Source organism: Ranitomeya imitator, chromosome 5 (assembly GCF_032444005.1).
Source record: "Ranitomeya imitator isolate aRanImi1 chromosome 5, aRanImi1.pri, whole genome shotgun sequence".
Classification (NCBI taxonomy): domain Eukaryota; kingdom Metazoa; phylum Chordata; class Amphibia; order Anura; family Dendrobatidae; genus Ranitomeya; species Ranitomeya imitator.
In genome coordinates this window covers 486,207,963-486,234,784 of record NC_091286.1, presented here as the reverse complement: position 1 = coordinate 486,234,784, position 26,822 = coordinate 486,207,963, and positions in this window count along the sequence as shown.

Genomic DNA, 26,822 nt, shown 5'->3' with positions numbered 1-26,822 from the left:
CTTTTTACCTTGAGAAATGCAATGACCTAGAAAGACCACTTTGGTCTGACAAACTTGTAGCTTTTGTCTATTCACTTTACACCCTTCTTTTTCTAAAAAACATAGTAAACTCACAGTGGACCTTTCTGCAGTTTCTAGATCTGGGCAGCAAAGTAGTAGGTCATCCACATACTGCAAAATTACTACCTGTGGTTCGGGTTCAAACCTCTGAAGGACTGTTTGTAGGGCATTTGAATAAAGAGTAGGGGAGTGTATCATTCCCTGTGGAAGGCGTGTCCACGCCAACTGTTTGCCCTTAAATGTAAATGCAAACAAATGCCAACTATCTTGGTGTAAAGGAACCGAGAAAAATGCATTTGAAAGATCTATTACAGTAAATACTTGAGAACTGGCTGGTATCTGTGATAGTAACGTATGAGGATTGGGTACAACTGGGGTGATTGGATCTAGAACTTTGTTTATTTCTCTTAAATCATGTACCATACGATATTTGGGCATAGAACTCTTATCAAGAGTTCTCTTTTTGACTGGATACAGAGGAGTGTTAGCAGGTGATTGTATCTCTACCAAAACTCCTTTCTCTTTATATCCCTCTATCTGTTTTGTAATCGCTAGTTCCTGCTGGGCACTCACAGGGTATTGTCTGAGCTGTGGGAGAACAGTTCCTGGTTGCACAGATAGTTTTACAGGAGAGATATGCAATAGTCCCACATCGGTGTCACCCTGTGCCCACAGTGTTTCTGGGACCATTGAGAGGTCTAGATCTGTGGTGTACTCTTTTTCTTCAGTATAATCCTCAAAAGCCTGAATTCTAACATATTGTTCTAATGTTTCTGCATCATCAGGGATAGTCAGTATAACTGTTCCATCTTCCCTAAAATTGATGTTAGCTTCTAATTTCTTTAGGACATCAGTTCCTAACAAACATGTTGGGGCACCTCTGGCATACAAAATCTGGATGCAAAACATTTAGGTCCTAATGAGACCTCTAGGGGCACAGTATATGGCAGTGTTCGAATTACCCCATCATAACCCTCAGCAAAAGTTGTTTGTTCTGAAATATCTTCCGGATTCGGAAGAAAATCTTGATTCAAAATTGAGGAAGTTGCACCTGTATCTATCAAAAATGGAATCTCTCTCCCCCCCACATTCACCTGTATCATAGGTCTTCTAGCTGGTAGGGAAGTTTGTAACACATCGAGTCAATCTGAATCTGGTATGGGACCATCTATGATGGTAGATTTCTGCTGGTTGTCCGTTTGGGGAGGGTTATTTCTGGGAACAAATTTGCCTGACTTTATATCTGCCAACTTCTTCCTGCACTCTCTTTGGAAATGACCTGGCTTTTTACAGTAGTGGCAAGGAAAGTTGTGTCTCACTCTTCCTCCTGTATTAGCTTGTGCTATTCTAACAGGCTTACGATTCTCTCTCATATCCATGACTATTCCTAAACATCGTTGTTTCACAATATTTGGTTGTTCAATTGTTCTCCAATCTGGAGTAGAGGATTTAAATTTTTCTCTGATTTTCGGATCTAGCCCCTCTATTAATTGTTTTGTAAAAAGTCTCCTTACTGAAGCATCAGTCAAATCCAATCCTTCATCCCTAAAGCTATTTTCTAATTCTTGACTATATTCTTCAATACTTTGCCCAAATTTCTGCATAATCACACCCGTAGATCCCCTTTCCCTCTGTTTTTCTCTCATGAAAATTATTAATGCCTCTGTGAACTGGGTACCTGATGCTTCTGTCTGTAAGGCACCCCCTTCTGCCACTGGTCTATTGGGCTGTAGGTGTGTCAATAATTCCTGAAAAAGTCCGGGGGACATTTTCATTCTACATAATTCTTCCCCGTCCGCCCAGACCCCAGCATGAGTCTGCATGATTTGTTGTATGTATTGTGCAAATCGGATGGGATATTGAGTGGGATCAGGCTCATTATGCAGGAGGGACATACCTTCAGCAGGGGACCAAGGAAAATACTGTCGGGTCTGGTGATATCTAGTTCCCATTACCCCGTCAGCACCAGGTTCCCTAAAGGGTCTTGGTACTACCCTAACAGGGGCAAGTACAGCGCCATGTCTAGGTGTACCACAGACTAGGCAATCATTTCTCCAATCTGGATTTTGTTGTCCACAGTGTGAACATACCCATCCTCCTACCCCACCAAGATTGGGATACAAGGCTGGAAATTGTTTTCCTCCTTCTGCTCCTCCAGATGGTACAAATGATTGGGCTTTTGGATCTAGGTAAGGTGGTGGGATTATGTCACAACTTTTTCCCTTCCCCATAATCCATTTGGAAGTGTCTGGATCATACTTCCAATTCTCCTCTTTAGCTGTTTTTGAGACCTCTATCATACAGTGTATGATTTCTTCCCACCCATTGTCTTTGATAATTCCACCTCGTTCTTTACTCAGTTTTTCCCATTCTGTACTGAACATAAGTGCTTCTGAAATTCCCAATTTTTCTCTTACCCTTCTAATCTGACTTCTGACTGTCTTCCCACATCTTTCCTGTATGATATCTGCTGCTTCCACTTGTCCTAAGACGGTTTTTGTCTGTTTATTTCCCATTTTTCTTTTTTTTTTTTTTTTTTCAATATTAGCTATTTCTACCCCAGGTGACGTTTGGACAATCACTTATCCTAGGTGATGTCTCGTTGCCTTCTCTCCTAGGGAGCTAAAATATTGAAGGGCTGATCTGCTCCATTCTTTCTAATGTGCAGAATGTACTTAAGTGCTATTATGCACGCAAACAGACCCAGCAACACCATACAGATCACAAAACTTTCTGTGTCAGTTAGCATACTTGTCCCAGGCTCATGGACCCGCGTCCTGGGCTCATTCTATCAAACCTTATCCAGAAATGAAGGAGGTTAAGCACTTAAATGAGAGTCAAGCATGGGCGGAGGTCTCCCCGAAAGGACGCAACCACATGACCCAGTTAGGCTGACTTCCGTGTATAAGGCTTATACCCCAACTATTTCGGCTTATTTTTCTACGCACTTTTGCTCTTCTTTCACAACATACCACAACCTTCACACTGTTCACACACTGCCAGGGACAGGACTCATAAATCTATACAATATAGTAACCCGAGTTTTATAGGTATCTACTCACTACTAGACTAACCCAGCGTGACACGGCTCATAGAGATCTTTCGGATAATACAAGGCAGATAAAAGAGAACTAATAATGTCTCTTACCTGGCCAGGTTTTTCAGTTCATTTGCCGTCCATTATCCCAGATCTCCATTGTCCGTATCTGCAGGTGAATCTTGAGCAAATACTCTCATCTCGGGTCCCTGTTCGGTGCGCCAAAGAAATGTTAAGTCCTTCTCAGTCCCTGGCTTACTAGAGGTAGGGATCCTAAGTAAATGACACGCAAACAAGGTATTGTGTGATCATGTACAGGGGAAGCCCAGGAGCACATCTCTCTCTCTGGGCTTTGCCCTCCCTTTATATAGAAAAGAATTATTCTTTTACAGACATGCACACAAGCGCTCATATTTCACTATCTCTTACATAAACAATCTATACCAGTCTTAATCAGTAGAAAGTTACATCATCTGGAAGGTGAATAAAGGCTGCTATTGAAAGAAGGAATGCACACATGATTACTTCCATAAAAGGAAATGTCAAGTCAGCAGAAATGTATCTTGTTGTAAGCGAGATTTCTCAGGAAGAAGATAAGATGGATTCCTTTAGTTCAGTCTGATCTCCACACTTGCAAACATATTATTTCTGGTTAGCCAATAAAGGTATCACTCCTAAAATACTTCTGTCATCATTGGGCAGAAAAGTATTCACATTATAACATTATATTTTGTCAGATATTTATGTTTCACTACTTCCATGCTCTTCATCTTCTTTTTTTACTTCTCCCACAATTTCTCCTTCATCATCCTCAGCAGCTGCATCTTTTTCATCAACTTCTTCTTCATCTTATTCATCTTTTTCTTCTTCACCTTCTTCCTATTCTTTTTTGTACATTCTTCATATTCAACTATTATTCTTCTTCATATTCTACTACTTCATCCTCTTCATATTCTTCTTCTTCATCATATTCTTATTTGTGACAGGCATTCATGTAGTTGTTATCTATAAAAGTTTGAAGATTACACCTCCCATTCTGACTGTCACAAAAGATTTACAACAGGATTTGTCCGCGTTCAGTTTTGCCTGCAGCAGCAGGTTTTTTCCAGGGGCACCACGAGGAGGAACGGTCTCACACCCATACACTGCTTAGTCTTCTTCTGCTTATAATTTAGATTATATCTTTTGCTCTTATTTTTAGTCTTATGCTTAATGTTCTTCTGCTTTTTGTTCTGCAGCTTCTTGTTCTTCTGCTTCTTGGTCTTCTGTCTCTTGTTCTTCTGAATCTTGGTGGTTGTCTTCTTGTTCTTTGTCCTTTTGGTCATCTTCTTCAGGGTCATCTTCTTGGTCTTCTTCGGGGTGGCTTCAATTTGGTCCTCCCGCAGCAGTGGGGTACGGTGAGCTTCTACAAAGCTGCGCATAAAGAACTGTTCCCTGGTAAAACTGGGAGATGCTGAGTCACTGGTGCCCGCTGCAGGCACAGAATCCCCATGTCCTCTCCATGCAGAAACTCCACACCCACGACCACGTGCCTTACTCCTTGCCTTCTTCATCTTGGCAGACTGATAAAGATAGGCAGAAAAGTACTAAGGGCTTAGTGTTCTTATTCCTGAACAGCTGCTAACAGGTATAAGAAACACTAATTTTATAAAGTGTGAACTAGACTTTAATATGAGCTATTGTGGCCTACGCAACTGTAAAGTGGAGTGTTTGGTGAACTTTTTGTTTTTTTTCACAAAAAGACCGCTAGTATCACAAACTTTTTGTAGCTATTACAATGCAGGAAGGTAACCTACAATGCAATAGATGAGGCTCCAAAAAATAGGCTAATACTAATCTGGCTGGGGCTGCAGGGCACAAGGCTGCAGAAAGGCTCCTCTATATACTCCCATATAGTTTTAGCACGCAATCTAGCTGGATACGGATGGAAACACACTAATAGGAGAAATCAGGAAAAATGTGCAGCAGCAGTAATGCAAAAAAGGACAATGTAACAGTATAAGGCAGTGACGCACGCTGAGCAGACTACAACCAGATGTGGCTGCAGAACAGACTACAGTGTGAGCTGCACTCACTATTTTGCCCTACTAAAAATAAAGCAATTAAAAAATACAAATATTTAATATAGCTGTGTTCATTAGAGTCTTATCTAACAAAATATAAAATAAATTAATTTGGTAAGCAAACTGAGAAAAAAATGAATTGCCAGAATTATGTTTTTTGGCTCCTGCCACATTGTAACAAAATGCAATATGAAGTGATCAATTCAAAACATCATATATAATCCAAGACAGTATCAGTTAAAATGTTAGCTCATAGAGTAACAAAATAAGCCCTCAATCAGTTCTAGCCTATCATGGGACAGTAGTAATCCCATCATCCGGCTACTATATTCAAGTGTAAAAAAAAACCCATACACACATACAGTACATACAACATACAGTATATACTCACCATACAGCTAGTCCCCGATGCCCTTGATCACCAGTAAAAAAAATTAATAATAAACTAATGGTATTCTCCCTGTTCAGATGTAATCCAGTTAATAACTAATGTCCCACAACAATCTCCCATGGAGAGCTGTCACATCTACACATGTGACCGCTCTCCAGGGGCTCCGGGGATACAATAACAGGAGAAAATTCTCCGCATCCCTCCACTGCCGTGAGTTCAGCAGAGTTCATACTGTCACTTGCGGCACCACTGCGTGGGAAAATTCTCACACAGCAGTGCCGTAAAGTGAGAGCATGAACTCATTGAACCCTCAATGATAACACTGCAGGAGCTATTGTCTCCTGTCAGTGTGTCACTGGAGGCCCTGAAGAGTGGTCACATCTCCTGATGTGACTGCTCTATAGGGGAGATCATTGTGCGACACTCGTTATTAAATGCACTACATGGGACCAGGCAGTATTTCCGTTGGCTTATTTTTATTTATTTTTTTACATGAGACCGAGGGCGTCGCAGAAATTAGACGTAACAATTAAGATGGCAAACTGTGTAGTGTTTTATTTCATTAAAATACTTTTTTCTGTCTCTGTCATTATATATTTGAACGGAGACAACATTTTTCTAATTTTGGTTATAGACATTAACACAATGAATTTTAAACAAAACAAAACTTCAACTGCATCTGAATAGTTTTGTTTAAAATTCATTGTGGTAATGTCTATAACCAAACTTAGAAAAAACGTTCTCTCTGTCCAAATATATATGGACTAAACTGTGTGACATAAAATACACAAAAGTGATACCATTGTAAAAACTGCACTCTTCAAGGTACTCAAAACCACATTCAAGGAGTTTATTAATCCTTCATGTGCATCACAGGAATTTTTGGAATATGTAAGGAAAAAATAAACATTCACTTTGATTTCACAAAAAAATTCCTTTAGACCTATTTTTTTTTTACTCTTACAAGACTAACAGTAGAAAATGGACAATGGAATTTGTTTGCAATTTCTCCTGAGCATGCCAATACCCTATATATGGAGGACATCTAAGGTTTGGGTACATGGCACGGCTCGGAAGGAAGGGAGCGCTATTTGACTTTTTGAATGTAAAATTTGCTGGCATAATTAGCGGATGCCATATCATGTTTGGAGAGCCCCTGATGTGCCTAAACAGTGGAAACTCCCAAGTCACACCATTTTTAAGAAATTGGACCTCTTAGGGAACTTATCTAGATGTGTATTGAGCACCTTGAACCTACAGGTGTTTCAGAGAAGTTTATAACATAGAGCGGTGAAAATAAAAAAAAGATGGCATTTTTCACCAGATAAATCTTTATCTCCAAATTTTGCATTTTTATAAGGGTAAAATGAGAAATTGCTCCATACAATTTGTTGAGCAATTTTTCCTGAGTGCGCAGGAAAACAAATATTTGGGTGCACGCCAGTTCTGTGAATGGAAGGAGCGCCATTTGACTTTTTGAAAGTAAAATTTTCTGCAATAATTAGCAGATGCTACATCACATTTGGAGAGCCACTGCAAACTATCTACATGAGTATTGAACACCTTGAACCAGCAGGTACTTTACAGAAGTTTTTAATGTTAAGCCATGAAAATTAAAAAATCAAATTTTTCCCGCAAAAATTGTTTTTAGCTCCAAATTATATGCTTTCAGAAGAGTAACAGGAGAAAATGGGCCCCATAAGCTGTTTTTCAATTTCCCCTGAGATCAACAATACCCCGTATGTGGTCAAAATCTACTTGAGGCACATTGCAAGGCTCTAAAGGGAAGTAGCGTCATATTACAGTGCAGATTTTGCTACACAGGTTTGAGGGTGCCATGTCACAGTGGCAGTCCTTGAGGTGCTAGAACAGCAGAACCCCTCATAACTGACCCCATTTTACAAATTAAACCTCTCAATGAATTCATCTATGGGTGCAGTGATTATATTGACACCACACGTGTGTCACAGAATTTTATATCACTGGGCAATGATGCTATGACTAAGGGCAGTATTGCCTGAAACGCGTCAGCTTGTTTCTATGATGCACTAATAAAGGACAAGATTTTTATTCTATCTTCATCTGCTCCATTCAATATTTGCATAAGCTGGAGTGATTTTCATTTTCACCTGGGAGTCGGCCGGCGGGAACTTGGTGGTGATACGTGCTCTGCACATGTCCACTGAGAATTGGATTCAAATACATCTGGTTGGGTGAGCTGATGAAATCCTAGTATTTGCTTCTTTTCAGAAGTGCACAAAACTGTGGCCGACTGCACTTTTATGCAATACTAAAAAGACGGACACTGCCGGATCACAGCTCAGACGGCGTCCACAGTATTGCCATCTGCCTCTTTATAGGGAATCTTCCACCAGAGGATCCGTCTGAATCATGTATTTCAGAGATTTACACAGAAAACCCAGTGGAAGTGCTCAGCACAGAGCGCAGGATAAATATGCGCAAAGCCTTACTGAGATCTTTGTAAAACAGAATGAAAAAGCATCAATGAGAATAATTGGTTGTATTTATTTTTACGTTGTTCCTCGTGCATTATAAGTGATTAGGCAACTTTATTCTTTGGGGCGGTGTGATTACAGCTATACAAGATTTATATTGGGTTTTTATGTTTGGCTTCTGTCACACACTAATAACTGTTTTTATTGCGAAAACTAGTTTTTCCATCACCACATTTTGAGAGCTGTAAATTTACCATATTTCGGCCGACAGTCATGTTATGGCATGTTGTGTGAGAGACCAGCTGACGCTTTTATTGGTACCATTTTCAGGCACATGACATTTTTTGATCGCTTTCTATTCCGATTTTTGGGAGAGAGAATGAACAAAATCTAGCAATTCAGTAGTTTGTTTTGGGTTTTTCTATACCGTTCCATGTGTGGTCAAATTGGCATGGCAGCTATATTCTTCAAGTCAAGACGATTACAGCAATATCCAATTTATATAGTTTTTTTATGCTTTGGCGCTTTTACACAATTAAAAACTATTTTATAGAAAAAATAATTATTTCTGCATAGCTTTATTCTAAAAGCCAAACTTTTTTATTTTTCACTGATGGAGCTGTATGATGGCTTTTTCTTTGTGGGACAAGATGATGTTTTCAGCTGTACCATTTTCATTTACATTCATCTTTTTGATCGCGTTTCATTGCACTTTTTGTTCAGCGGTATGATGATAAAGCATTGTTTTTTGCCTCGTTTTTTTTTTACTTTGTTCACAGAAGGGGTTAAATAGTAGGACAGTTGTATAGTGCGGGTCATTATGGATGTTGCGATGCCAAATATGTGCACTTTTATTGTTTATCTTTTTATTTACAGAAATAAATGTATTTATTGGAAAAATATGTGTTTCTTTTTTTTCTTTATTTTGGGATTTTTAAAAAAATATTTTTACACTTTCTAATTTTTTGAAAACGTTTTTACATTGTTCCATCCTGGGACATCACTTTATGGTGTCAGATCACTGATCTGATACTCTGCACAGCAGATTATCACACCAGCATCTGACAGGCAGAGAAGGAGGCATGTCAGCTCCTGCTTTCAGCAGGTGCTCACAAGCCACCTTCCCTGCAGGACCCTGACGGACCCTGCGGCCATCTTGTAACTGGGAGTCTCCATGGAGAACATCAGGACAACGCAATCACATCGCATTATCCAGATGGAAGCGTGTAGTGAACTGATTCCCTGCACAATGCTCATCTATGCCGCTGTTAGCAGTGACAGTGGCATCATATGCATTATCTGCCCACGATCGGTGCTACCACAGATCATGGGTGTTGCTGCAGGGTGTCAGCTCTCTTGCATAGCTGACACCCACACCCGATCGCCGCTTATAAGCAAATTGAAAGTGTTGATTTGCAGCAATTTACAGTAATTCCTTGACATTTTATGGCTGCATCATAAGTCAAGCAATCTTTGAGGGTTCATTACTGTTTCATAGGTCAAGCAATCATCGATATTTCATGGGTGTGTCACAGGTCGAACAGTTGTATCTGTGGCAATATACAAACACTCTAGGACAAAGCATGCAACAAATCAGTAATAATAATAACAGAATGAAGAAGTCAAAATAGCAGAAAACTAAACACTTGTGGAAAAGGGGTAACCAAGGAAAATAACTCTGTACAGCGAGGATAAGCCATATTGATAACAATGAAACAGGGACGGCAGTTAGGGGGAAGGTAGAAGTAGTGTGGGAGGAACAAAGCAACTAAATTCTAGCAATTCCATAGAATAGAATTTTGGCAAATTTGTACATCTCTACTATAAATTCAAAACTGAAGGCATGACATCAAAATGGGCATGGACTTGAAATGGTGTGTGTGGTCAAAGTAAAACTAACCATTTAGAAATGTTAAATGAAAGTACATTTTATTGATAAAATAAAATCAAAATTTATTAACCCCTTTCTGCCATTAGACGTACTATTCCGTCCATGTGGGGTGGGCTTTACTTCCCACGGACGGAATAGTACGTCATAGGTGATCGGCCGCGCTCACGGGGGGAGCGCGGCCGATCGCGGCCGGGTGTCAGCTGCTTATCGCAGCTGACATCCGGCACTATGTGCCAGGAGCGGTCACGGACCGCATTAACCCCCGGCACACCGCGATCAAACATGATCGCGATGTGCCGGTGGTGCAGGGAAGCACCGGTGCAGTGCAGGAGGCTTCCCTGAGACCCCCGCAGCAACGCGATGTGATCGCGTTGCTCCGGGGGTCTCCTACCTCCCTCCCTGCAGAAAGTCCCGGATCCAAGATGGCCGCGGATCCGGGTCCTGCAGGGAGGGAGGTGGCTTACCAAGTGCCTGCTCAGAGCAGGCACTTGGTAACGCTGCACTGCTCTCAGACAGATCGGTGATCTGTCAGAGTGCTGTGCAAACTGGCAGATCACCGATCTGTATTGTCCCCCCCTGGGACAAAGTAAAAAAGTTTAAAAATTTTTTTACAAGTGTATAAAAAAAAAAAAAAATCCTAAATAATGAAAAAAAAAAAAAATATATTATTCCCATAAATACATTTCTTTATCTAAATAAAAAAAAAAACAATAAAAGTACACATATTTAGTATTGCCGCGTCCGTAACGACCCGACCTATAAAACTGTCCCACTAGTTAACCCCTTCAGTAAACACCGTAAGAAAAAAAAAAAAAAAGAGACAAAAAACAATGCTTTATTATCATACCGCCAAACAAAAAGTGGAATAACACGCGATCAAAAAGACAGATACAAATAACCATGGTACTGCTGAAAGCGTCATCTTGTCCCGCAAAAAACGAGCCGCCATACAGCAACATCAGCAAAAAAATAAAAAAGTTATAGTCCTCAGAATAAAGCGATGCAAAAATAATTATTTTTTCTATAAAATAGTTTTTATCGTATAAAAGCGCCAAAACATTAAAAAAATGATATAAATGAGGTGTCACTGTAATCGTACTGACCCGAAGAATAAAACTGCTTTATCAATTTTACCAAACGCGGAACGGTATAAAAGATGCCTCCCCCAAAAGAAATTCATGAATAGCTGGTTTTTGGTAATTCTGCCTCACAAAAATCGGAATAAAAAGCGATCAAAAAATGTCACGTGCCCGACAATGTTACCAATAAAAACGTCAACTCGTCCCGCAAAAAACAAGACCTCACATGATTCTGTGGACCAAAATATGGAAAAATTATAGCTCTCAAAATGTGGTAACACAAAAAATATTTTTTGCAATATAAAGCGTCTTTCAGTGTGTGACGGCTGCCAATCATAAAAATCCGCTCAAAAACCCGCTATAAAAGTAAATCAAACCCCCCTTCATCATCCGCTTAGTTAGGGAAAAATAAAAAAAAAATAAAAAAATGTATTTATTTCCATTTTCCCATTAGGGTTAGGGCTAGGGTTAGGGTTAGGGCTAGGGTTAGGGCTAGGGTTAGGGTTAGGGCTAGGGTTAGGGCTAGGGTTAGGGCTAGGGTTAGGGCTAGGGTTAGGGCTAGGGTTAGGGTTAGGGCTAGGGTTAAGGCTAGGGTTAGGGCTAGGGTTAAGGCTACAGTTAGGGTTAAGGCTACAGTTAGAGCTGGGGCTAAAGTAAGGGTTAGGGTTTGGATTACATTTGCGGTTGGGAATAGGGTTGGGATTAGGGTTAGGGGTGTGTCTGGGTTAGAGGTGTGGTTAGGGTTACCGTTGGAATTAGGGTTAGGGGTGTGTTTGGATTAGGGTTTCAGTTATAATTTGGGGGTTTCCACTGTTTAGGCACATCAGGGGCTCTCCAAACGCGACATGTCGTCCGATCTCAATTCCAGCCAATTCTGCGTTGAAAAAGTAAAACAGTGCTCCTTCCCTTCCGAGCTCTCCCGTGTGTCCAAACAGGAGTTTACCCCAACATATGGGGTATCAGCGTACTCAGGACAAATTGGACAACAACTCTTGGGGTCCAATTTCTCCTGTTACCCTTGGGAAAATACAAAACTGGGGGCTAAAAAATAATTTTTGTGGGAAAAAAAAAGATTTTTTATTTTCATGGCTCGGCGTTATAAACTGTAGTGAAACACTTGGGGGCTCAAAATTCTCACAACACATCTAGATAAGTTCGTGGGGGGTCTAGTTTCCAATATGGGGTCACTTGTGGGGGGTTTCTACTGTTTAGGTACATTAGGGGCTCTGCAAACGCAATGTGACGCCTGCAGACAATTCCATCTAAGTCTGTATTCCAAATGGCGCTCCTTCCCTTCCGAGCCCTCCCATGCGCCCAAACGGTGGTTCCCCCCCACATATGGGGTATCAGCGCAGTCAGGACAAATTGCACAACAACTTTTGGGGTCCAATTTCTCCTGTTACCCTTGGGAAAATACAAAACTGGGGACTAAAAAATAATTTTTCTGGGAAAAAATTTTTGTTTTATTTTTACGGCTCTGCATTATAAACTTCTGTGAAGCTCTTGGTGGGTCAAAGTGCTCACCACACATCTAGATAAGTTCCTTAGGGTGTCTACTTTCCAAAATGGTGTCACTTGTGGGGGGTTTCAATGTTTAGGCACATCAGTGGCTCTCCAAATGCAACATGGCGTCTCATCTCAATTCCTGTGAATTTTGCATTGAAAAGTCAAACGGCACTCCTTCCCTTCCGAGCTCTCCCATGCGCCCAAACAGTGGTTTAACCCCACATATGGGGTATCAGCGTATTCAGGACAAATTGTACAACAACTTTATGGTTCCAATTTCTTCTCTTACCATTGGGAAAATAAAAAATTGGGGCGAAAAGATAATTTTTGTGAAAAAAAATGATTTTTTATTTTTACGATTCTGCATTATAAACTTCCGTGAAGCACTTGGTGGGTCAAAGTGCTCACCACACCTCTAGATAAGTTCCTTAGGGGGTCTACTTTCCAAAATGGTGTCACTTGTGGGTAGTTTCAATGTTTAGGCACATCAGTGGCTCTTCAAACGCAACATGGCGTCCCATCTCAATTCCTGTCAATTTTGCATTGAAAGGTCAAACGGCGCTCCTTCTCTTCCGAGCTCTCCCATGCGCCCAAACAGTGGTTTATCCCCACATATGGGGTATCAGCGTACTCAGGACAAATTGTGCAACAACTTTTTCATTCCAATTTCTTCTCTTACCCTTGGGAAAATAAAAAATTGGGGGCGAAAAGATAATTTTTGTGAAAAAAAATGATTTTATATTTTTACGGTTCTGCATTATAAACTTCTGTGAAGCACTTGGTGGGTCAAAGTGCTCACCACACCTCTAGATAAGTTCCTTAGGGGGTCTACTTTCCAAAATGATGTCACTTGTGGGGGGTTTCAATGTTTAAGCACATCAGGGGCTCTCCAAACGCAACATGGCGTCCCATCTCAATTCTAGTCAATTTTGCATTAAAAAGTCAAATGGCGCTCCTTCGCTTCCAAGATCTGTCATGCGCCCAAACAGTGGTTTACCTCCACTTATGGGGTATTGGCGTACTCAGGACAAATTGTACAACAAGGTTTGGGGTCCATTTTCTTCTGTAACCCTTGGTAAAATAAAACAAATTGGAGCTGAAGTAAATTTTTTGTGAAAAAAAGTTAAATGTTAATTTTTATTTAAACATTCCAAAAATTCCTGTGAAACACCTGAAGGGTTAATAAACTTCCTGAATGTGGTTTTGAGAACCTTGAGGGGTGCAGTTTTTAGAATGGTGTCACACTTGGGTATTTTCTATCATATAGACCCCTCAAAATGACTTCAAATGAGATGTGGTCCCTAAAATAAAATGGTGTTGTAGAAATGAGAAATTTCTGGTCAACTTTTAACCCTTATAACTCCCTAACAAAAAAAAATTTTGGTTCCAAAATTGTGCTGATGTAAAGTAGACATGTGGGAAATGTTACTTATTAAGTATTTTGTGTGACATATCTCTGTGATTTAATTGCATACAAATTCAAAGTTGGAAAATTGCGAAATTTTCAAAATTTTCGCCATATTTCCATTTTTTTCACAAATAAACGCAGGTAATATCAAAGAAATTTTACCACTATCATGAAGTACAATATGTCACGAGAAAACAATGTCAGAATCACCGGCATCCGTTGAAGCGTTCCAGAGTTATAACCTCATAAAGGGACAGTGGTCAGAATTGTAAAAATTGGCCCGGTCCATAACATGCAAACCACCCTTGGGGGTAAAGGGGTTAAAAATCTTATACTAAAGTAATTATAGCTTTCCATGTTAACATAGTAACATAGTAACATAGTTAGTAAGGCCGAAAAAAGACATTTGTCCATCCAGTTCAGCCTATATTCCATCATAATAAATCCCCAGATCTACGTCCTTCTACAGAACCTAATAATTGTATGATACAATATTGTTCTGCTCCAGGAAGACATCCAGGCCTCTCTTGAACCCCTCGACTGAGTTCGCCATCACCACCTCCTCAGGCAAGCAATTCCAGATTCTCACTGCCCTAACAGTAAAGAATCCTCTTCTATGTTGGTGGAAAAACCTTCTCTCCTCCAGACGCAAAGAATGCCCCCTTGTGCCCGTCACCTTCCTTGGTATAAACAGATCCTCAGCGAGATATTTGTATTGTCCCCTTATATACTTATACATGGTTATTAGATCGCCCCTCAGTCGTCTTTTTTCTAGACTAAATAATCCTAATTTCGCTAATCTATCTGGGTATTGTAGTTCTCCCATCCCCTTTATTAATTTTGTTGCCCTCCTTTGTACTCTCTCTAGTTCCATTATATCCTTCATGAGCACCGGTGCCCAAAACTGGACACAGTACTCCATGTGCGGTCTAACTAGGGATTTGTACAGAGGCAGTATAATGCTCTCATCATGTGTATCCAGACCTCTTTTAATGCACCCCATGATCCTGTTTGCCTTGGCAGCTGCTGCCTGGCACTGGCTGCTCCAGTTAAGTTTATCATTAACTAGGATCCCCAAGTCCTTCTCCCTGTTCACAAAATAAAAACAAACAAGCCATCATTTATGTTTAATTTTGTTATAGTTCATAAACCTGGAGGAATATAAAAAGGTTATAAATGCTTTAAATGTGGTTTTAATGTAGAGGGTGGGTGATTTATATGGATACACCTAAATAAAATGGGAATGGTTGGTGATATCAACTTCCTGTTTATGGCACCTTAGTAAATGGAAGGGGGGAAACTTTTCAAGATGGGTGCTGACCATGGCGGCCATTTTGAAGGTGGCCATTTTGGATCCAACTTTATTTTTTCCAATGGGAAGAGGGTCATATGACACATCAAACTTATTGAGAATTTCACAAGAAAAATAATAATGTGCTTGGTTTTAATGTAACTTTATTATTTCATAAGTTATTTACAAGTTTATGACCACTTATAAAATGTGTTCAAAGTGCTTCCCATTGTGTTGGATTGTCAATGCAACCTTCTTTTCCCCCTCTTGACACTGAAAGCAACACCGCAGAAGAAATGCTAGCACAGGCTTCCAGTATCTATTGTTTCAGATGAGTGCATCATCATGTAGCAATTTCAGATATCCAGTGGCATTGAGGAAGAATGGCCCACTGTCTTTGTACCCCATATACCATACCATCAATGATGTGGTGCCCTATTTATGCACTGAAGATGGCATTTTCCCTGAGTTATTCCAGCAAGATGGAGCACCACCACATTATGGATGTCAGGTCCGAGCATTCCTCCATGAACAGCTTTTTGGAAAGTGGATTGATCATCGTGGGCAAGTTGAATGGCCACCAAGGTCTCAGGATCTCACCCCCTTAGACTTTTATCCTTGGGGTCATCTGAAGGCAATTGTCTATTCTGTGAAGATATGAGATGTGCAGCATCTAAAACAACGGATACTGGAAGCCTGTGCTAGCATTTCTTCTGAGGTGTTGTTATCAGTGTCTCAAGAGTGGGGGAAGAGGATTGCATTGACAATCCAACACAATGGGCAGCACTTTGAACACATTTTACAAGTGGTCATAAACTTGTAAATAACTCATGAAAGAATAAAGTTACATTAAAACCAAGCACACCATTTTTTTTCTTGTGAAATTCTCAATAAGTGTGATGTGTCACATGACCCTCTTCCCATTGGAAAAAATAAAGTTGGATCCAAAATGGCCAACTTCAAAATGGCTGCCATGGTCCCTACCCATCTTTTCGCCCTCCCATATAATAATGTGCCACAAACAGGAAGTTAATATCACCAACCTTTCCCATTTTACTTAGGTGTATCCATATAAATGGCCCTCCATGTACATGAAAACTTCATTTAAGGCATTTAAAACCTTTTTTTATTTTCCTCTAGGTTTATGAAATATAACAAAATTAAACATAAATGATAGCTTGCTTTGCATTTATTTTGTTGTGAAAGAATAAAGTTACGTTAAAACCATTTTTTTCTTGTGAAATTCTCAGATTTGCAATTTGTTACCATCTTTTCAGTTAGCCATTAAAGGGTATGAACCACTGAGGACTCACAATTTATAATATTTTTCTATCTACTGGCTAACATTGTACAAAGATATATATTTTTCCTGTAACAACAAAGTCCCACACAGTTTCCCACACATTCCAACACTCTCGTTTTCCAAAAAATGTTTCACTGCCATGATGCCTGGGCCATGAGATGTGCTTCTATATAATGCCTCAACATCAACTGAGGCTAGTAGATTTTACACCTGGTTCGGACCCTGTACCTTCGCCGGGTCCCCGTCGGGACTCCTGCTCTGTGCAGGCTCCACACTGTACTGACAGGGCCTCTGCTTCTCCTTTCTCCCCTGCTTCCTGGCATGCAGCCAGCAGATCCTCGGGCTGTGTGCTTAGGTCACATGCGCTCGCTCACGGTCTCTTAGAAAGACAGCGTGCATTTTCCAAAAAGGGCTTCTGACCAATGGCGTGTTAATGATCACTATTTCAAGCCCCTCCACCATAGGGAGGGTGCCGGAGCAACAAGTATCCTCAGTTGCTAACTTCCAGTTCATTCCAGCATGTGCTTCTGTTTCTAAAGTTCTCTGCCAGTGCTCCGCTTACACTGTTTGTCTCCACAGACTATCTGCTACCCGTTACCTGGCTTTCCTGGATGATCTCCAATCTGCCTACTCTAGTTCCGTCTCGTCCCGCCGTTCGGTTACCAGAACCTCTAGGCAATGTCAGTACCACTGGAACCAGCTTCTACCCGTACCCTCGGTACCCACCGGATAGCTCTATGTCACCTGCTAACCCTGCTTGTCCATCTGTCCCGCTGGGTCAGCTACCACGACTCCGGGGTCTAACTGGAGGTAGCACCTGTGTCCCGCTCTGACCCTGTTTGAGGGGTCTTACCCCAGGTGTCTGGGGCTCACGTAGTCATGCCCCCTTCAGAGCCCCCTATACCTGAGGTTCCACGTTAAATTATAATAAAAACAAATGTGAACCTCACCATCTGTGCTTCCGTTTCCATTTGTTACAGTAATATATTAACAGTGCCCTACAATTTTGTGAGATCAGATCTGTCCCTCGGATATGATGGAAGGGTAGTGACAAATGTACGTTGGACACTGTCTATATATATCCCATTGTTCTGGCTGATACATCCAATCCATAACACACTGGGAGACTCTTTTAACTGGATCAAGCCCTTGTGGATTTTGAGGAAGGCAAAAAAGGTGGGTATAGTGGAATGTACTGGTGTTAGATATTTATATTTATTAGCGGAGATGAGGAATTCTTCTTTTTCCCTCTCCAAAAGAATTTGGAAGGGAGTCTGTGTATCGAACAGTGGAGACATAAGATAGAATTTAGTATGCGTTGATGTCTTTAAGGAAGAGTGACACATCAATAAATATTTAAGATGATCTAGCAGAACAAGATTCTCCCCCTTGTTCAATGATTTGATTATTATATGTCTATTTCTTCCAACCTTTCATGTGTACAGGATTCATTCTTGGTTCATTTATGTCCCTGCAGGGGATTAATATGTGGAATTCTACATAGATCATCCTCATATAATTTTGCAGAGATGTTCATGCTCGTTTGATCATTTTGTGGGGGCATTTTAGTATTGTTGTTAGTGGGGGTAAGTATGGAACCTTACCCTTCTGTTTCTCATTGTCTTGAGAAGATCCTCGAGGGTCTATAATCCTTCCCTGTCTTCCTCAGTGAGTCATCGTTTGAGACATTGTACCCTGATATGGTGCTTGAAAATTTTTTTTTTCCATTAAAGCTTCCACCCAAAAAGGTGGATGTCTTTAACCCATTCAAAACAATTGAAAAAGCTTGTTGACCAAAACTGAGAACCTTCTGTACGACACTATATTTGTCCCTTGCAGGTAGTTGAGGAGACAAATTCAAGATTTGTCCATAGTTAATAGAGACCTTTTCCTTAGGAAGTAATTCAAGGGGGCTCTTCATTGTAAAAAAGATGATGAGTGTGAGGAAGAAGACATAGTTGGGAATGCAGATGTTATGTTGATACCTCTTCTAATAGTAGGATCTCTCTATGTCCACCTCTGTTCTGATTTGGGTAGTCTGTCCCCTCTCTTTGGTATGACACTTTTACCTTGATCCGACCTCTCTATATGTGATGTCTCTAGGTCAGATGAGGAAATGTTCATAGATGCAAAAAGTGTAAAATTAAATCCCCAATTTTCTTTATATTCTCATAGGTCCCTAAGATAAGAAAGCATAATTTATCAACTTGCTTTTGCTTTGACGAGCATTCCCATTTATTTTGTTTTGCGCTATCCAGTATTCACCTATTTGTTCCCTATTATCACTATTAGCAGACATATACCAGGGATTTTTAGGATGATTTAGGGACAGCAACCATTGAGTGGGGGCACCTTTCTATGTTTATCTTTTAGGGTGCTAACCTCTGCAGAAAAGTAGTATAATAAAATTAGGATAACATTGTAGGATTTGAAGTGTTTTAGGGGTTGCCTGGTGCCACAGCACACTGAGCATCTGGGCCCAGTATTACCCCCTTCTGTGTATTTTAGTGACTTGTCTGTTCTTTTTGCTATATGGTTAGTTTTTAATATATAGCTATTAAAAAAAAATTTTTCTGGGATTCTTTATGATTACATAAAGATTGTATACCAAAATACTGTAAGAAAAAAATAACTTTAAAGAATTTTGTCACAAAAATACAATGCACATAGAATAGAATTAGCAGGCCACATAGTTTATACACCATGTTCTCTAAGGAAGACGTAAAACAATGCATGATAAATATATATACTAGCTGAAGAGCCCGGCGTTGCCTGGGCATAGTAAATATCTGTGGTTAGTTATAGCACCTCACTTCTCTTATTTTCCCATCATGCCTCTCATTTTCCCCCTCACATCTTTCATTTTCTCGCTCACATCTCTCATTTTCTCCCTCACACCTCTCATTTTCCCCTCACTCCTCTTATTTTCCCCCTCATTCCTCTCATTCCCCCATCACTCCTCTCATTCCCCCTAACACTTGTCATTTCGACCTCACATCCGTCACAACAATATCCTTTAGTTTTCTACTGCAATATTAAGGGATGGTTTTATCAATGCTCACTCCATTTTATGGAGACCTCCAAAGAGTGAAAATAAAATAGATGTCATTTTACTTCATTCATTAAAATATAAAACTATACAATTAGTTAAAAGGACCAATTCATAGGGATTCAAGTAATAGTATTCTAATTATATCACATTTATTTTATAATATAAGTGTAAGTTGTTGTTACATAGTTTTCAGTATAAATAAGTAAACCCCTTCTGAAACGTAAGATTTGAATCAATATTTCACTGAACACCAGAACAATTTCCAAAATGTTGAAAAGACTGAGTTTTACAGAGCATTTTTAACCCATTACTAGTGTTGAGCGATACCGTCCGATACTTGAAAGTATCGGTATCGGATAGTATCGGCCGATACCCGAAAAATATCGGATATCGCCGATACCGATATCCGATACCAATACAAGTCAATGGGACATCAAGTATCGGAAGGTATTCTCATGGTTCCCAGGGTCTGAAGGAGAGGAATCTCTCCTTCAGGCCCTGGGATCCATAGGGATGTGTAAAATAAAGAATTAAAATAAAAAATATTGATATGCTCACCTCTCCGGCGGCCCCTGGACATCATGCTGCTAACCGGGAGGCTTCTTTGTTTAAAATGCGCGCCTTTAGGACCTGGGAATGACGTCCCGGGTTCTGATTGGTCGCGTGCCGCCCATGTGACCGGCACGCGACCAATCAGAAGCCGCGACGTCATTCTCATTCACAAAAACTCCTAATTCTAGGAATTGAGGACCTGCGAATGACGTCACGGCTTCTGATTGGTCGCGTGCCGGTCACATGGGCGGCACGCGACCAATCAGAACCCGGGACGTCATTCCCAGGTCCTAAAGGCGCGCACTTTAAACAAAGAGCAGCAGCATGATGTCCAGGGGCCGCCGGAGAGGTGAGCATATCAATACTTTTTATTTTAATTCTTTATTTTACACATCCCTATTGATCCGATACCGATACCCGATATCACAAAAGTATCGGATCTCGGTATCGGAATTCCGATACCGCAAGTATCGGCCGATACCCGATACTTGCGGTATCGGAATGCTCAACACTACCCATAACCCCACAGAAAGTAAAGTTGATTTAATCATTTGGCATTAACCATAGTAAATGAAAGTTGGAAATGATCCAGGAAAGTTATATATCTTGGTACTGTGTTAGCCAGTGGTTAGAAAAATATGTAGAATTGAGAGTCCTCAGTGGTTGATACCTTTTAATGGCTAACTGAAATGAAACGATCCAGTAATCTAAAGACTCGAGGTGTGGGACTGAGAAAGTACCCAGTCTGTGTTTGACTTAATCTTGGCTGTTTAGCTTATTCAACTCTGGTTCTCTGTAAGGTAAAGTGCATCAGGTTGTGGCAATTGCAGATAAAACATGTGAGGTGAGCTCCAAGACCCATGTCTTGGCACCGACCTCAAATAGTTTACATTACATTTAATAGCCCTGTCACCAAATACACTTTAAAGGGAATCTGTGACCCCAAAATTCGCCTATAACCTAAGGACATCGACATCAGGGGCTTATCTACAGCATTCTCTAATGCTGTAGATAAGCCCCAGATGTAACCTGAAAGATAAGAAAAACAGGTTATATTATACTCGCCCAGGGGCGGTCCGGGTGTGGTCCGGTCCAATAGACTTTGAGTCCGGGTCCAGCGCCTCCTATCTTCATACGATTACATCCTCTTCTTTGCTTCCTGCCGCGGCTCTGGCGCAGGCGTGCTTTAGCTGCCCTGTTGAGGGCAGAGCAAAGTACTGCAGTGCACAGGTGCCTATTAATTTGTGTTTTAGATCTTCACACAGCTGGGTATTTTTTGTTTTGTCATATTGTATTATTAATTGTATAGCTGCACAGCTCTTTTAGGCCATAAACACTGATCATATCCCCAGTAGTGTTTTCTCATCTTTACTGGATCTTACCATAGTATTTGATTTAGATCTGATTGTGTGTATCCTTTCTTGACTAGGATATTGTGTGTTTTTCAGAGCACTATACTGTATATGTTTACAATTTAGCAGTTAAAGTATTACTCTGGGTTACCTGAGTGAGCCCATTGGAGTTGCGTTGTTGGTCCATGGACACCCCTGGTGATGTATTATAGCCTTTTGTCTTTTTAATTTTTTTTATATCTCTTTATGTCTACTGTTTGTTCATGCTATATTAATATTAGCTATTGAACCCGATCTATGCCCGGATGGCGAGCATTTTTGTTTGAACATTTTCAATTTTACCCATTTTTTGAAGTTCCTTTGTCTATGATTTAAATAGAAATTGGGAAAAATAGCACATGATAAGGAACATTCAATTTGCATGAAACAACTTCCTTAAGAATTGAATTTCGATGCAAAATTCTAGAGATCTGAAATATTCAAATCCAGGCAGATTTGCTAAATTTTATTTCTAACTTAGTCCATAAAATGGTATATTAGGAATATGATGTACTCTGTTTTTCCTCTGTGCTTTAAAGGAGAAATACTAAGAAAAAGACTTTTCAGTGCTAAATTGTGCTTGTTCACATATGCAGTATAATATTAGCAAATGAGAACCCATTACTTCTTTATAATGCTTTATCTTTTGTGCAACTATACCACTGTGTTCTTGAAATGTTATTGAGGCTCATTATGTAGAAATACTTGATTCCTGCCCCAAAGTGTTGGATATTTTATATTTCAAAAGAAATGGTGTCAGATGTATGGATCACAGTTAAATGTTGACCTTTTGAGAATACCATTAAAAAGGAAGAAAAATACCCTTTATGCTTCTTATTTAGGAGCAATGAAAGAATATGTTTTAGGCCAAGTGTAATAGAAAATGTCCACAGGATGACAGAGCTTTGATTAACATGTCACTGTCATTTTTAAAGGCTGGCAATTTGCATGCATAATACAATGGAGGCACAAATTCACTTTAACATTTAAAAATAAAGCAAGGCATGAAAAATATGGCGAGTGTTCTTGTTTTATTACTAACACCAGACTAACATTCATTGTAAAGTAAAAAGTGATACATAAAAACTTAAAATTGTGAAGTTAGCATTCTGATGAATTTTTATTTTGTATTCCTTTTCAGCATAAAGATGTACAATTCAAATGTACAGGTGCTTCTCACTAAATTAGAATATCATCAAAAAGTTAATTTATTTCAGTTCTTCAATACAAAAAGTCAAACTCAAATATAATATAGAGTCATTACAGAGTGATGTATTTGAAGTATTTATTTCTGTTCATTGGCTGTAAGCTATAATCATGATGCTTTTTGAAATGTCAACTTATGTCTGACATTTCGTCTGATTAGAGTCAATTTCTGCTATTTCTTCTGCATCTGGTCAGAACTTCATGTCGACATCACCCAGCCATGATGATCATTGCAGCCCTGCAAATAACAAGATCACATATATTGTATGCAGACATGTGTCTCCCCCCTGAATACAGATATGTAGAGTTGAGCGACTTACTTTTTTCGGATCGAGTCGGGTTTCGCGAAACCTGACTTTGTCAAAAGTCGGGTTGGGTGAAATTGGCCGATTATTGCGAAAAGTCCGTGGCCGACTGAAACACGAAACCCAATGCAAGTCAATTACGAATCAAAGTCGGCAGTGAGTGGAGGACAGGAAAAAATCTACAGTGCCCATTTTAATGCCAAAAACATCAATTCTTATTACTTAGGATTGTCAATCTTAATTTACTTTATAATAATAGTTAGGCATTGAAAACTGGGGGTCATTTGGCTAAAGTTGTGGGGGGTAGGGCTGGCTCAAGATTTTCGTGGGCCCAGGAAATGCGGAATACGTCACGCGGTGGAGCAGGGAGAGGTAAGTATTTCAACTTTGCAAGTGCTGTGATCCAGAGCAAGCAGGGGAAGCCCACTCGTTGGCACTGGCACAGGGCCCCTCATAGTACGGCAGTGTGTTTGACAGCGGGTGGTGCCTCCCACTGGCAGAGACACTTTTGCGTACTATGAGGGGCCCTGTGCCAGTGACGTCGCCAACGAGTATGCCCCCCCCCACCTGATGAAGGAACCTGCACTTTCATCTGCACCTTCCTCTTTGCCAATGTGTAAGTTGGAATAGAATGTGGGAAGGGGAACCTGACTTTCAGCAGGGTCAGATTCTGGCTGTGTAGAGTGCAAGGGGAATGTAGTGGTCTGGGTCAATGTACCAGCAAACTCATCTAGCAGTGGCTGGGCAATGGGCAGGATGAGGAGGAAACACAGATATAGGCCCAAATAATAAAATAGGCTAAATGCAGTTCAAAATTGGTAACAGGACTAAACAGGCGGCATTGCTTTTTTCAGTGGAGGACAACTGTAATGAGTGGCAGACACAGTTAATAGGCCCAAATAATAAAGTAGGCTAAATGCAGTTCAAAATAGGTAACAGGACTAAACAGGTGACATAGCTAGGTACAGGGGTGGGCTCCTCTGCTGAGTAGCAGAAAGTGGTAGTAAGGGGAAACACAATTTGAGCGGGCACCATCTACTAATGAAGTTTGTCGGGGATCACCAGATGCATACAAAATTAACCAAACAGTTCATAAGAAAAAAGACTGCATCATAAGAACGGGATCACCACAATACAATTAAACAAACAAGTAACAAATTTTATTATTAGAACCACACCACACAAACAACTGTAGTAAAGACAATTAAAAACACCCATAAAAAATGGGAAATAAGGGTCCACATAATACAGTGTGCAATACTACAACAGCATAATAGGGCCTATTCATCTTATATAATGCCGGCTCATGCAATGATGGGGAAGAGGACAAATCACATACAAATACAGATCCTACGTGCTAATACACAAATAGAACCTATTTAGACAGTCCTAATGATACCTAGGGGAACTAGCTGTTAGCCTTGGCCGATGCCGCGCTGCTCACCTGGTAATTATTAAGTTCCCTGTATGATATATAAAGCAGGTCCACGCCACTGGATGACTGTGGACCTTGAGGAAGACGCCTCCAGCGTCGATACGCGTGGGTCGTACAGCTCTAGGGCAGAGTGTTCATTCAGCCGGTATTTGCTTTTTTTGTGGGAAGGGGACTCTATGCTGGGCGGCTCTTTTCCATCTTTTAGCCGATCCCAGCTAGTTCCCCTAGGTAAGGCTCAGCCTATTTGCTTTGAATGATATATTTGCACTTCACATTTGTGGGGATTAGGCAGGTTATATCAGGTGCCACAGCATGCACAAAGGGGCTGCAACTCACACAAATATGTGCCCTTTTTTCTATCATTAGGACTGTCTAAATAGGTTCTATTTGTGTATTAGCACGTAGGATCTGTATTTGTATGTGATTTGTCCTCTTCCCCATCATTGCATGAGCCGGCATTATATAAGATGAATAGGCCCTATTATGCTGTTGTAGTATTGCACACTGTATTATGTGGACCCTTATTTCCCATTTTTTATGGGTGTTTTTAATTGTTTTTACTACAGTTGTTTGTGTGGTGTGGTTCTAATAATAAAATGTGTTACTTGTTTGTTTAATTGTATTGTGGTGATCCCGTTCTTATGATGCAGTCTTTTTTCTTATGAACTGTTTAGAAAGTGGTAGTAGGCGCAAAATATTAACTGGTCTAAATGGAGGCCAGGGCCCCTGTATATTTTAACTATCATCTATCATTTCAACAAATTTGTATTGGCAGTGCCATTGAAGGATTTAACAGCACAGACTACACAGTGGTGGAGCAGGGAGAGGTAAGTATTGCAAGTGGTAGAGCACTGTTTGAGCTGGGGGGGAACACTCTCTCGTGGGTGGCGGTACTGGCACAGGGCCCCTCATATTACGACGGTGTGTCTGACGTTGGTTGTGCACCACCACCATCAGAGACACTTCATTGTACTATGAGGGACCCTGTGCCAGTGCCATCGCCCAAGAGTGGGCACACCCACCTGTCCAGGCAAACGGCACTCGCACAGGTGCTTGTGCCAGGTGGTGACCACGGCCCTGTGGGGGGAGTCAGCCCATTTAGGGAGGTATAAAAATGGTCTAAGGTGGACATTCAGCAGCTGTAAATGGAGGAATTGGAGAAGTCAGTAAGAGGAGGCCAAAAGCAAGACATTTTTCAGGCAAGCTACGTGTCAGCAGGGGAAGGTGGGGCAAAATAATTTGAAATCCATGATTGGTTAATTTTAATGAAGGTTAGATCATCTGGCTTTAAAAGCTGTTTTCCTACTCCCAGATAAGGGAGCCTTCGTGGCCTTGTGTATCCAGACGATGACGCTGGCTCAACACCTCCAGCCTTAGGTGCTATTGTGCTTTTGCCACTACCACCAGATGCACCACCACCACCACCATCAGTACCAGCTGGCAACCACCGCCCACAGGCTCTTCCACCAGACTTCCTCATTTTTTGGAAAATCTAACCAAAATAAAAAACGCTATATGGTACTGTAAAACAAGGTAGAAGGTGTATATAAACTTGAGAATTTAAATCTCCCTTTTTGGGGGGGAGACTGAACCAAAACTCAGGCCCAGTGTATATAACAATGCAATCTAAGTGGCAGAAAGTGGCTGGCTGACATACGACAAACTAACAGGACTGCAGTATATCCACTTTGTGAGAATTTGAATCTCACTTTTTTGGGGGGAGACTGAACCAAAACTCAGGCCCAGTGTATAAAGCAATGCAATGTAAGTGGCAGAAAGTGTCTGGAAGATATATGAAAAAATACAAGGACTGCAGTACAATTTCAATCTCCCTACAATGATAACAGGAAAAGTATGTCAGCAATAAAAAAGACTGCTGCACACAAAAATGTGGACAAATAAACAAGATAACTGTGCAGAAAGGAGCAACAGGATTTTTGCTTTTAAAAAAGCAGTTGGTTTGCACAGCAGCGTGCAAACAGCAATGCAGCTATTAGGGAGCCTTATAAGGCAGCCTAATAAGCTACAGAGCTGATGCACAAAAATATAGCCTCCATTGTCCCTGCAAAAAAATGGTGGTGTTGGACAGTGGAAATCGCTACATCACAAGCAGTTTGGGGGTTAATCTTCCCTCCCTAACTATATCCCTTCTTCTGATGAAGCTGCAGCAACCTCTCCCTATGCTAATATCGGCAGAAGTAAAATGGGAGTCAGCGTGCACGCCCCTTTATTAGCCTCTGTGATGCCGCAGAAAGCAAGCCAATCACTGTCATGCCCTTCTCTGAGATGGTGGGGACTGAGACCTATGTCGTCACGCTGCCCACACTCTGCGTCCTCCTTCATTGGCTGAAAAATGGTGCTGAAAGCCTCATATGAAACGTGACTTTTGCGCGCAG